The sequence below is a fragment of the Orycteropus afer genome, unplaced genomic scaffold (assembly GCF_000298275.1).
Source record: "Orycteropus afer afer isolate SDZICR_OR568_19922 unplaced genomic scaffold, OryAfe1.0 scaffold00027, whole genome shotgun sequence".
Lineage (NCBI taxonomy): Eukaryota > Metazoa > Chordata > Mammalia > Tubulidentata > Orycteropodidae > Orycteropus > Orycteropus afer.
In genome coordinates, this window is record NW_006921614.1 from 10,240,262 (window position 1) to 10,254,715 (window position 14,454).

At 40.7% G+C, this 14,454-nt stretch overlaps 1 pseudogene; it reads left to right on the forward strand.

The window, feature by feature from the left end:
- Window positions 1–2,290: 2,290 nt before the first annotated feature.
- Window positions 2,291–6,670, forward strand: LOC103192403 (annotated as a pseudogene).
- The last annotated feature ends 7,784 nt before the right edge of the window (window positions 6,671–14,454 follow it).

Here is a 14,454-nt window from a genome sequence, read left to right on the forward strand (position 1 = left end):
CAGACAAATACAAGCAAACTAATCATCTGTAAAAAGAAAGCAAAAATGAAAAAAAGAGAAAAAAAAATCAGTGGAGACAGGGCAGGGCACCCAGGCTCCGTCTGAGCACACAGACTGTGATGGAGTTCCTGTGGGCCCAGAAGGTAGGTGGGAGTGGAGGATGGTTGTACCTCCATTCACCAAGCAGGTGTGGGGTATAAGAGTGATAACAGGAATGTGGTCCCTTTTCAGTCTTGCAGGTCCAGAGTGTCCTTGGGTGGCTGGAAAGCCGAATGTGTTCTTAAGCCCCAGGAATCTGTGAGAGCACTGTCTCTTTAAATATCCAAAATATTCAAGCCGCTTTTAAACCTTCAAAATGGCGGCGTCCTCCAGCTTGGCAAAAGTCCACAGCTCAGCCCACCTTTCTCTTCACCTTCTCTGTTTATTCCCCAGCCACCAGAGCAGTCCTCCGTGCAGTCCCTGGCTAGCAGGGCTGAGTTTTAGGTTAATTCTCAGGTCCTACCACTACTCGGGAATCTCCAAGCTCTCTGGGCTGTCAGGATCACTCAGGATAGCTGCCAGACCACAGCTCCGTATGTCTCCTTTTTGGTATTTTCACACAAATTTTTCTGCTAGTTGGGGTTTAGTCCACTTCTATATCCTTCCCTTCAAGGCTCAGGGGTCCAAGATTATCTTCTGTGTCTTCTTTGTTGAAGAGGGTCTGTGCAGTCTTTCTGCCTAGTCCACCATTTTGCCAGAACCCCTTTTTTTTTTTTTTTTTTTTAATTCTGACTTAGGTGAAAGTCTACAAAGCAAATTCATTTTTCATTCAACAGTTCATACACATTTTGTCTCATGACATTGATTGCAATCACCATAATGTAAGCTCTCTTCCCAGTTCCTCCCTGTTGTTACCTTTTTCCCTGTGTCCTTCTTTCTTATGTATTCCTGCCCTCTGAGTAATATCTCTGTGCAAATGCTGCCCTTCTGATCTCCCATGGTTGATTCTCCTAGCAGTGTACCTACCTCGTATAAATGTTCACCTTATAAGCCTGTCTGTTGTCTGGTGGGAAGCCATGGGAGAGAGGGGCCACAGTCTCAGGGGTTTCACCTGGAGCCACCAGTAATTTTTTACTCAACCTGCATTAATGAGAGAGCTTTCAATAACAATTTAGGTTTATCAGTTCATAAATATTCATGTGTTGTTGTTGTTGTTATTTGCCATCGAGTGGGCCCCGACTCATAGCGACCCCTCCTTGGGTTTCCGAGGCAGTATCACTACGGAAGTAGGAATGCCCAACCTTCCTTCTGAGGAGTGGCGTGTTTTTTAAATATTCATAACATATTTAAAAAAAAAGCATAAGAGTTTAAGACATGCAAGCTCACATATGAACTTGCAGTCTAGAGAGAAGTGACCAGCCTTAAAGGATATTTAAAAATCAGTCATGGCCACTGTTCTGGTGCAGTTTGATGCACTAAAGACATTTGGTGACACACTGTTAAAATGTTCATTAAATGTGCCTGAATGAGACAGGGTTGTGCATAAGTGGCATGCTTCTGATATGGCCAAGTTGCTTAAAATCACACCTAATACAATTGAAATTGGATGTTGGGACTGTCACATGAGGAATAGTTGCAAAATGAGCTTTTGATCGTGGGAATTTAAGTTATGTCACAAAAAGAGGTTACTGTTTTGACTGTGGCTTATCCCACTATTTTCAACCAAAAGCCTTTGACATTGGAGGATAGACAAAGGAGGAGCAGCATAGGATCAATTGTGGTGCTCTGCGGAAACTCAAGCTATCCTTCTTTTGGCTTACAAAATATAATCTGCTAACCCTTCTACCACAGTCCCTGGGTGATTCAAACAGTTAATGAGTTTAGCTGTTAACCCAAATACTGGCTGTTTGAGTTCATCCAAAGGTATGTTGGAGGAAGGGCCTTGATATTCACTCCTGAAAAATCAACCATGGAAAATCCTAATGAACACTGTTCTACTCTGACACACATGGGGTTGCCATGAGTCTAAGTCAACTCTATGGCAACTGTGTTTTTTTGGCTTTTGAGTTTTTCTTTTTTTCCCTATGCTTAAGGCACTCTGCTAGATATCCTTAGGGCTACAAAGGAACTCAAGGCAGCAACCCTACTCTCAGGAAGTTGAATATTCATTTGAAAATATGTTAATACTACAAGACAGAAAGCTAATTTTTAAAGGAACATTAGAGACCATAGGTGGTGGAGTTCAGAGATGAAAGAGATGTGTGCTTGCTGGGTGACCAGGTAAGGCTCCTCAGACAGGATATGATTTAACATGGGTCTTGAGAATGAACAGCATTTGGTAGGCAAGGAAAAGAGGAGAGAGGGCATTCAAGAAGCAGAAACCAAGTGAGCCAAGCCACAGGGGTGGCAGCACCCACACAATGTTGGGAAAGACCGATGGCTCCTATTTGAGGTGGAGGGTTGATATGGGGGAATGAAGGGGATAGGCTAGAAGGGGTCGAGGTCAGAATGTGGGGAACTGATAAATGATGTACTTTATCTGCATCTGAAGTTCATGAGGTAATATTCTATTAGGTATTGATCTAGAGTCTCTACCCCATCACCCTTGAAGGTACTCTGTGGGGATTCAGGAGCCGTGTTTACTCCTCTGGGTGACCCCAAGAGTTCCATAGTCCTAGTACACTAAGCAATTTTCTGATGCCCTATATTGAGTGAATGGGGAATTAAGTTAGATACCATTCATCCCAACATAGGTGGACATTACATAAAATTTCCATATTCTTGCTTCTTTATCATTTTAGATAAAAATACTGGAAAACTAAGAAAGGAAACAACTTCAAAAAATTTGATACCTTACTTCCCTATCACCACAGCAAGGAACAAACTAAGTTATCAAGAGTTTTCTCACCAGTACTACAAGGAGAAACTTCATTCAGTCATTAAATTGAGTTCTTCACCAGGCCCTGGGTAAAGTCCTGAAGATATAGTAATGAATGAGACAGAAAGTATCCAAGCCCTTGTGGAACCTGTAAACCATTGAGGAAGACAGATGTTAAACAGATTATGCACACACAAAAAAATGGGGGACATATGGAGGAAAAATTTATGGAGCTAAGAGAAACAACAATGAGAGAGGGAGTGGGTCCAGGGAACACCTGTCTGAGAAAGTGACATTAAGGGTGATCTAGATCTGGAGAATGAGAGAGCAGTAGCAGGGTTTGGGAGAGCATTTTCTATACATCATTAAGTCCCTAATTCTCTGAAAGTTGGCACAGCCTACATAGCATGACATGTGTCAGCAAATAATTTTTTCTTCTAATACATAGAAGATACATAGACCTTCTTCCCACAACCCAAGATTTAAATGTAAGGAGTCTTTCCACAAGGCCACTTTACAGTTAACCTAGCACAGTGTCCTTAAAACTACCAGTTACCCGGAGCCATGAAATCTAGTTCCTTTGTCTGCAGTCCTCATCTTTTTCAATAATGTTGAGCACCTCCATTTTGAAATTCCTTTCCTCTGTTGTCTTGATGCTGTAACATCCCTGTTCAAACTCTCTGACCATGTTTTCCCTTTCTGCTATTCCTCATTTTGTATCAGCTAGAATTAAGTTTGGTTGCAAGCAACAGAGATCATCAATAATAGTGACTTACACAAGATAGAAATTCAGCTTCCTCTCTCATGTAAAAACCTGGGGATCAGGTGTCTAGGACTGGTATAGGAGATCCACAAAATCATCTAGAGCTCTGTTCCCATGCATGTCTCCACTTAGGATGTCACACTTATGCTCATGGTCCAAGAACTCCAGCCCTTCACATCTGAATTCCTGGAAGTAAGATGGGATGTACAATAAAAAATAAGGAGACAAGGGATGCCTGACAAATGTATATAAGGACAGGTTCATGAATTCTATTGCATGACACTTATTTTTAAATTACTTGGCCAATACTTAATCACAAAGGGTCTCCTAATAGTAAGGGAATCTGGAATACATAGTCTTTGTTTCAGGTAGCTATGTGCTCATCTGAAAATGTGGGTTCTATTATTACAGAAGAAGGTGAGAATGGATAGTAATGGTCTAGTCTCTAGTACATACTCAGAGGTATAGGTATCACTGAAGAATTTGGACTTAGCCTTCTTCTTTTATAGCCCCATAACTGGCAGTCTCATCAACTATGACTTGTGGGCAGACGGCACCCATATTTCTCACTTCTTGACTTTTCTCTGAAGCTCAAACTCTGTATTTTCAACTATGCTGTATACCACCATCTGGATGTTTTCACCTCCAAAATGTGAATGATTAACTTCCTCCCTACAAGACCATTTAGTACCAATTTTACTTTAGTGGCATTACCACCCCTCCCCACCTTATCCCATCACCATGGTCAAATCTTGAGGCTATGTATGACTACTCTTCTTTGCTTCCTCCAAAAGCTCTCTATAGCTGCACACCTATTAATTTTCATCTGGACTCCTGAGGTTGGCAATTTCTTTCCCTCAGATGTCATCCTCTGCTCCAACCTCCTTGATGTATGACTTTCTGATTAATATTCTCTCTCTCTCTGTTTTTTAACTATCATCAATATCTTTCTTAATATATAAAAAGTGTTTAAAAAGCAGTAAATTAAAGATGACAACCCATTAGGAAAATGAGCAAAGATAATGATGAGCAGGTAAAGAAAAAAAGAAGAAACACAAATGGACAATTCATGTAAGAAAAAGTGGCAACCTCACAAGATATTAGAAAAATATAAATTAAAATAATTATAAGGAATTTTTGGTTTATCACATTGACAAAGGTTTTCATAAAGTGATAAGCCCCAGTCCTGGCAGAGATGTGGCAAAATAAGCCTTCTGAAGGTAGTATAAGTTGATACAACCTATCTAAGTAATAATTTGGGAACTCTGGTAGCATAGTGCCTAAGGCGCCTGACTGCTAACCAAAAGGCTGGTGGTTCAAACCCTCCAGCCACTCCTCAGAAGGAAGGTTGGGCAATCTACTTGATGTCACGTAACAACAACAACAAGAAGAAGTAACAATTTATACATGAAAACAAAGACCAAATAAAGCCACTTCTAGAAATAGACTCTAAGGAAACAGAGATGCAAGTGCAGAGATAATTATTAAAGAATTAATGATAACAAAAAAAAATAGGACACAGGTATCCTGATGGAGTGTGTGGCACTATTAATGACCACTTGAGAATTCTAGTGCCATGTCTTGCATAGGCTCAGATTTATGACTGGATCTCCAGACTGCTCACCCAGGACACCAGGTGCATACTGCTGAAGACTTTGTCTTAGCTTCTGATTGGGAATCTAGTTCTCCATAGAAATTTAAGTAAACATCACCTGAAGACAGATGCTCAGGAGGATGAATTGCTGGCATTGGCAAGTGTTTATGATGTAGAAGAACACAGGAAAGCAGAGTGTCCAACATTAAGAAACCAGAATCTACTTGGGTTTGCTATAAAATTTCAAGGTATTTGTGAGCAGCAACCCAGAAAATGATGTGATTTGCTTTTTGCCTCCCCTTGCATTGAACTTTGAACAGCCACCCTATTACATCCATTTAATTCCCAACCTACATTCACCCTTACTGACAACTGGCTATCACCAACCCAGCTAACTGTGCCCTGCAAGAACCTAAATATTCTGTGAGAAGGACACTGTTGTAGCATAGTCCTGTTTGTCTGGACATAATTTCTTAAAGAAGAGATCCTCACATACTTGCTCATCACCTCTTCTTTGAGCTCAATTTAGTTCTCAGAGAAACATGGATAGAAGAACAGCCCAGGCCCTCCCAAAAGAGAATTATTATATCTTAGAGGAGCAACTGGTTCTGAAGAAGGCCAAGAGGAAACTATGGATGAGAGAGCTGTGCAAGCTCTGGAATTGTTGTTGAATCTGCTCTAGGAAGTCTCGGAATTTGATCAAGCTCAGCAGAAAAAGTGCTTTAACAGAAAAGCATACCCATGCAATACCTTTTTCTATATCAAGCTGGGCAATGAATGCATGTACTTCTGTCAGTGCAAACACATGTACTGCAGAGTGTGTCTGAAAGAGTACTTGGAGATCCAGATTAAGGATCGTCAGGTTCACTGCTTCAACTGTCCAGAACCAAAGTGTTCTTTGATGGCTACTCCAGGTCAGGTTAAAGTACTGGTGCAAGAGGAGTTATTTGCACTTTATAACCACTTTCTCCTCCAGTCTTCTTTGGGCCTGATTTGGGGATGTGATGACTTGCCCTCAGCCATGCTGCCAGCTGCCTATGATAGAAGAGCTGGACTCCAGAATGAGAATGTGTCCTGGTTGTAGTTATGCTTCTGTACTCTGTGCTACCTGGCCTACTATGGGATTTTTTCCATGTAAGATGACAACAGAGAAGCTAGTGCAGTTACAAAAGGAGTATCAGTACACAGATATAGCAGGAATAAAGCTTTTGGAGCAAAAGTACAGTAAGAGGGTAATTCAAATAGCACTGGAAGAGATAAAAAGTTAGAAGAGGCTGGAAAAAACTCAAAATGCTGCCCAATTTGTGGAAATCGTATAGAAATATTTGGTGGGTGTAACAAGATGACATGTACTAATTATATGCAGTATTACTTTTGGATTGACTTGAATTCTGTGTCTAGAGCAAACCCTTACAGGTGTTTTCATGATCCTGTCTCCCCTTGCTTCAACCTGTAAATATACACAGGCATTGTTGAATATGAAGTAATTTTTTAGTGAATAATTCATAGAACACAAGTACAGTGCTTCCTCTTACATGTATTACTAGTAAATGTGGTATTTTATATAATTTTCTTGAAAACACATTTTATGATGGGAACATATGCCACATCTGGAAGCATCTATTTTTATATTTATTGCCAAATTTATTTTTAACATCAAATTTTTTTTCAAAGACATAGAAAAGTTGAAGGAATACTACAATGATGTGCCTAGCATCTTCCATATATATTTCCAATTATTAACAATGTTGCTATATTTTACCATATTTTCTTTCTCTCTCCCGTCCTCCTTCTCTCTCCCCCTTCCCCATTCTCTCCACTCTTTCCTTCCACCCTCTGCGCCCCCCTTTCTCTCTTTTTCTCTCTCTTGCTTTGCTGAACCAAATGCAAGTGAATTACAGACAGTATGACACTTGTAACCCTAAATACTTCCATATGCATCTCCTAAAATGAAGGAAATTTTTTTATATAACCACAATATTCTTATCACATCTCAAAAACTAAAAATAATGTAATAGTATCATCATATATCTAGTCCATATTCAAATTTCCCCAATTATCACCTAAATGTCTTTTATAGCTATTTTTAGAATAGGTGTCTAGTTTGTGCATTCAACTTGTGTTGCATTTGGATACTATGTCTCTTAAGGTTCTTTTAATCTAGAACACTTCTACCCTTCACCTTTTTATTCGCATGAGATTGACTTTTTTAAAAGTGGTGTTGTAGATTGTCCCACCTTTTAGATTACTCTGATTTCTTTATTATGATGTTATTTGATTTGTTCTCATATCCCCTGTGTTTCCTAGCAACTGGGAGATATACCCAGAAACTAATTAAATCAATTTAACTTTTAAAAAATGGGACACAGCCTAAAGTTTCAACAATAGGAAACTGGTTCAAAAACTACAGCATATCAACAAAATTAAATACTAAATATCATTAAAAATCATATTATAGATCATTATCCTAGGCTACGAGAAATGCTCCTAATATAAAATAAGAAAAAAGATACTGAAGTGTATATATAGTATTGTTTTGTGCTGTCAAATTGATTCCAACTCATAACAAGCCTATATGACAGAGTACAACTGCCCCATAATGTTTCCTAGGCTACAGTCTTTATGAGAGTAGGTCTTTTCTCCTGTGGAGCTTCTGGGTAACTTCAAACCACTGACATTTTGGTTATAAGCCCAGGGATTTACCACCATGCCACCAAGGCCCCTTATATATGTTGTTGTTGTGCCATGGCCTCGTTTCTGACTCATAGCGACCCTATGCACAGCAGAATGAAACACCACCCAATCCCACACCAGCTCCTTGTTGTCAAGGGACCATTCACTGGAGAAGGATGTCATGCTTGGTAAGGTGGAGGGTCCACTAAAGAGGGGAAGGCCCTTCAACGAGATGGATTGACACGGTGACTGCAAGATAAGCTCAAGTATACCAAGGATCCTTTCATGGACCCTCCACCTTACCAAGCATGACATTCTTCTCCAGTGAATGGTCCCTTCTGACAACATGACCAAAGTAGACGAGACGAAGTCTGGCCACTCTCACTTCCAAGGAGCATTTCAGCTGCACTTCCTCCAGGACAGATCTGTTAGTTTTTTTAGCAGTCCACGGTACTTTCATCATGAAATTTGGCATTTATTCTTCACCAGCACCACAGCTCAAAAGCATCAATTCTTCTGCAGTCTTCCTTATTCATTGTCCAACTCTCCCATGCATATGAGGTGATTGAAAATATCACAGCTTGTGTAAGGCACACCTTGGTCCTCAAGGAGACATCCCTGCTCCTCAACATTTGAAAGATGTCCTTTACAGCTGACTTGCACAGTGCTATATGTCATCTGTTGTCCTGACTGCTGCTTCCATTGGCACTATTTATAGTATAATCGCTATTTAAAACAAAAATTTTAAAAGTACATACAATATATATTAAAAAGTCTAGAAGTATACTCCAAAATGTTAAAAAAAAAATCTCAACAGATGATGAAATTATTTTTTGTTTTATTTATTTGTATTTTCAAAGTATTTTTAGTAAATTTACATTACTTATGTGATTTATTAAATTATATTTTTAATATAAAAAAAGAAGACACAAAGCAAGTCAAAAAATTTGAGGGACTACTTACAGAGCACTCTAAAACTTATTAATACACAATTCTTAAAACACATTGACACAATTCAGCAGGAGAAGGTTAGCTAGACAATCAGTGGCGCAATTTACTTAAACAGTGAGATAGTGTATTGGTTATCTAGTACTGCTACCACAGACATACCACAAGTGTGTGGCTTTAACAAACAGGGATTTATTGTCTTACAGTTTAATAGGCTAGAAGCCTGAGTTCTAGGGACTGGGTGAAAGGCCCCAACTTGGGTTTCATTTCTGCATCTTGTTCTTAGCCCACTGAAGCTGGAGGCTTCTCTTAACTCAGATAGCTGCTGGCTGTTGAGCTGACAAACCCAAGGTTGACAAGTAAAACAGCACAGTCCCAAGTTATCATGCCACACAGCAGGCCACTAATTCAAATCCATTAACAGTCTCAAGATTGGCAGACAACATGACAGGCCGTTGAGATGAAGACTTGGCCAAATGCAGAATCCAGATGTGCCAAAAACTAGAGACCTTCCTCAAAGCTTCTTCTTAAATACTGGAAGTAGACCACATCTCTAAGGCAGCTAGCTACTCAGCTGCTCACAGTAGATTCTACCATGGAGTTGATTACCAGTCTCATCATGGGGAATAACTACATCCAGCCACCCAGCCACTCAAAACCAGGCCCAGCCAAGTTGACACACAATAGATAGTTATATGGAGAGACACAAGACAGAGTGAAATATTCCAGTGTCTGCAACCTGCTAAAAGCAGCATGTCACAAACAGGAAGAGCAAACCACTGGCCAAAAAAAAAAAAAGGTTATCTTGCCTGGGGTTAGCTGCCCAGAGCCCAGAGCCTTGTGGTGGCCTCTGATCCATGTCCACAGATACTAGTCTAGGAACCACGGCCCACCCTGCATGAACACTCAGTAAAGGCTGACCTTGAAACATGTGAACAACCTAGCTCCAGGTGCGGTGACCTCACTAAATGACCTAAAGCACCTAAAGCAGCTTACTCAATATGCAAGGCAGAGTCACAAGTTCTCTGTGGCCCAGGGTGAAAGCAAATTTCACTCAAAGTTTACACTGTGGAACTATGCAACAACATGTGCAAAACCCTTGGGAGTAAAGAACAATTCCAGGACTGCCATATTGACACTATCCACTTTCATTCCTGCTTCAGAATGAATTAATAGAATTCAGTAACGAGATGTCATATGGGGCTGAGTTGTTCCGAAGGCATTAAGGAAAATTAGAAATTTTTTCAGTTTATTAAGATGTTAGAGTTGAAAGGGATCTCAGAAATTATCTGGTCCAGTGACTTTCAAATGCCTGTCTGCAAAGTGTTGGGCTAACTTGGGGAGGTTCTCAAAACAAGGATGTAGTGAGCATTGCTGGCTGAGGTGTAGAGCTGTGGAGAAAGGAAAAACTACGCAGACACATGGTCTAATTTTCAAACACCACCTGACAGCAGTAGCAGCAGCTGCAAGACCCCCAGCAATGCCTGCAGGAGTCACAATATGGCCACTGCAGTGGCCCTGATTCACATTCTTAACATCTGGAACTGGTCACTTCTATCTCTTTCTACCAAACATTCAGATGTCACCCTATTACTTACAGGATAAAAACAATACTCAAGGCTTTCTGTGAAATGGCCCCAGACTATCTTTCCTTCAACAGAGTTCTTACTAGGTGCCAGAATCTGTGCTGGGTGCTTGGATACATCGTTGAACAAGACAGATACACACATACCAAATCCACAATCTTGTGGGGTTTGTATTCTATCTTTCCACTGTTTCTCTGGCAGTCCTCCTCACACACTCTCCATTCCAGCAAACTGAGTCCCCTGCTGTACCCATGTGTCCTTTGCTCCTGTTATATATTCTGTCTGGAATCTTCTTTTGCCTATTTCACTATAGCAGTGATTTTCAACCAGGGTGGTTTTGTTGTTGCAGGGAATATTTGGCAATTTCCTACTGGCATCTTGTGTGCAGAAGCCAGGGATTCTGTTAAACATCCTACAATGCACAAGACAGCTCCCCACAACAGAGGATTGTCTGATTCAAAACATCAATAGTGCTATGTTTGAGAAACCCTGAATAATAGCCAAGTCAGTTTTGCCCTTCAGTGTCAAATCTATTGTCATCTTCAAGAAATTTCCATGACTCCTTCTTCCATTCTTATGGACCGACTCCTCTATTGAGCCCCATATACACCTCTTTGATGGCATATGTCACTTTTCCCTTACCAAATTTGTCTGTTATTTCCCCTACTAGGCCATAAATGACTAGAGGGATGGATTTATGCCTGATGCATCTCTCTGTTCTCAGAGCCTATACCAGGGCTCAGTTCACACCGAAAGTACACTCAAACATTTGCTATATGAATGAAAGGAAATGCCTGAGTTAGCTGCAGTTCCCAGGAATGAGGCAGCCTGAAGTTTCCTGCTTCAGAATGGACATGACCAGATCACTTCCAGCCACACCTGGAAGAGACTCAACTGGCACAAAGCACAGGAAAGACGCTGCTTTTCCCATCTTGAAAGGGAAGGTGCCAATGGAAAACAAAAACAAAACACTAAACAAACAGCAGGGATCATGACTCTGTGTGCCCACAGATCATCTGGAAGGATCTTGGGTTGGATGGGAGCTCAGTTCTTTAAGCAGCCTAGGACAACAAGGAACCTCAGCTGTCCTCGGAGTCTCAGTAGTGTGGAAACCAAGATACTTCATCTGACTGGTTTAGAGTGCTGGGTCCCAGCCAGGGACCATCTCCCCATGAAGGCCTAAACAAAGACACACCTCAAGGAAGAGCTCAGGGCTATATGTCAGCTGTCACTCACTAATTCAACTTATTTATCCAAGTCCTTAAGCTCTTTGGGAGGCTGAAGGGTCCTGACAAACCCGCAAAATTGTTGAGTCTAAAGAAACTGCCTCAGTCACAGCAGACTCCTGCTGAATCCAAATGTGTTAGCTGCAGCCTTCTCCCTAGAGCCACTCAGAGCAAGGAGCTTTGCTTGCACCATTTTCTAACTTCCTGAAAGCTGGATGGCAACAAGGTCTAGATTGAGTCCCAGCTCCAAGTACCTGAAAGCAGGTACAAGGAAGCCTTAGATCTTTCACAGAAGGATTGAGGTCAGGTGGAAAAGGAGAGAATTGTTCAAAGTTGTAGTCAGAGTCCAAAGCCACAGAGCACTTGGTAAGTACTTTGCTACTAGATTTATTCCACCACGGAACATCTGTCACTCATGCACATTAATGCAGACAGAGCTTAGAATTAATAGCATAGCCAATCAACCAAGTTAATTTTCTAATCCAGTCTATTTCTATCTTATTTTATTTCCACACACAATAGCTCAGGCACCATATTGGGTTAGATGTGGGAAAGGATGAGGCAGGAAGGAACCCCAGTGACATGTTTTTCCCCCTTACATTTGGTTCTGGAGAGGTTTGAGCAGGGGTCGGGGAAGATGTACTGTACAGAGAGGGAATGGTAGTGGGGAGCCTTACCTGTGGCCATCTTTCCTCTCACAGTATGAGACTTCAATTCTATGGTCTAAATCAGCTTGCCCAGTAGAAATACAAGGTAGTTCACAGATGTGAGGTATATATGTAATTTTTAATTTTCTAGTTGTTGTTGTTATGTGCTGTGGAATTGGACCTGACTTATAGCGACCCCTCCTTGGGTTTCCAAGACAGTATCACTACAGAAGTAGATTGCCCCATCTTCCTTTCAAGGAGTGGCTGGTGGGTTTGAACCGCCAGCCTTCTGGTTAGCAGTCAAGTGTCTTAGCCACTATGCTACCAGAGTAGCCACATTAAAAAACATTTTAAAAATTAATTTTAATAAAATATTTTATTTAGCCAAATAGGTCTAAAATATTATTTCAACATGTCACCAATATAAAGAAGCTCTAGTGGCAAGGTGTTTAAAGCATTCAGCTTCTAATCAAAGATCAACAGTTTGAACCCACCAGCCACTCCACAGGAGAAAGATGAGACAGTCTGCTTCCATAAAGATTTACAGCCTTATCTCTACCTAAATATTTATATGTGCTACAAATATACCCACCAATGTAGTAGAGCATACAGGGGACAAAGTTATGAAAATTTCTTAGTCATAACCAAATATCTTGAGGGAATGAGTTGCTGGGTATGGAGACTCAGGACACTAAGGTCAATTAGCATAACTTTACAATGACAATGTTCTATGTGCTACTTTGGTGAATAGCAAATGGGATCTTAAATATTGTGAGCAGCCATCTAAGGTAAAACTATTGGTGTCTCCCCATGTGGAGCAAAGAATAGTGAAGAAAATAAAAAATGTTGAAAACAATTAGTCCAAAGGACTAATGGAGCATGTGAACCCTAGCCTTCATAATCCTGAGATCAGAAAAACTAGATGGTGCCAGGCTACCACTGCTGACCACTCTGACCAACAACAAAAATTGCCATCGAGCCAATTCTGACTCATAGTGTTTCCGAGGTTGTAAATCTATATGGAAGTAGATTGCCCCATCTTCCTTCTGCAGAGCAGCTGGTGGGTTTGAACAGTTGATTTTGACTCATGACTACCCCATGTGTTACAGAGTAGAACTGCTCCACAGGGATTCCTTGATCTTTATGGAAGCAAATTGTCAGGGTTTTATTCCATGGCAACTATAGGATGGGTTCAAACCATTAATCTTTAGGTTAGTAACCAAGAGAAAAATGTTTGCATCATCTGGGGACCTGTCTTACTCTGAGTTCTCAAGAGGAGCAAAAGTTAGTGAAGTGTATATGAATATATATAGAGAGAAGTTTACTTCAAAGAAATGGCTCACAATATTGTGAGGAAATGGTTGATGCAATTGTGGGGTGGTAAATCCCAATCCATGGATTAGGCAACAGACTGAAGACCTCTGTGATTTCAGGGTTGATGAATCCAAAATCTACAAGTCAATGGAAGTCTGAAGGCTTCTTCTGGGTCACAGGGTTCTGGAGGTTGGTGAATTCAAAATCTGCAGGTCAGGCAGCAGGCCAAAGCCTTCTGCAGGCTTATTTCTCAAGACCTGGAAGTCAGGCACTTAGAAGAGTGAATGATAGAGAAAAAAGAGTGAGCTTTTCCAGAATATCCCTTTATATACTGGAGGCAGACCACACCCCCATGGAAATTCCCCTTTCAATGGATTGGTTACTCACAGTAGATCACAAAATGGAAGGTGATTGCATAGTGTCTGTAAAACCACTGAGAATCATAGCCTAGCGAAGTTCACATGTACCATTAACCATCACAGTCAACCCTTTGTGAACTTGGAACCTATATACATCTTAAACCATACAAAATCTCCAAATAAAGACAATTGCACCTAATATGGTAAAATTAACATTTGTAAAACTGAAACCTCACTAGCCTGTTTTACATCTTGTTTTTTATAATAAGTAATGAGATAAGGGATGGAAGAAAACAAAGATATTTACTATTTTTTACTATTTATTTACTATACGTACTGTTTTTTTTTGGGGGGGGGGGCTGGGGGAGCTCTGGTAGCATAGTGGCTAAGACACTTGCCTGCTAACCAGACGGCTGGCAGTTCAAACCCACCAGCCACTCCTCGGAAGGAAGGTTGGGCAATCCTACTTCCGTAGTGATACTGCCTC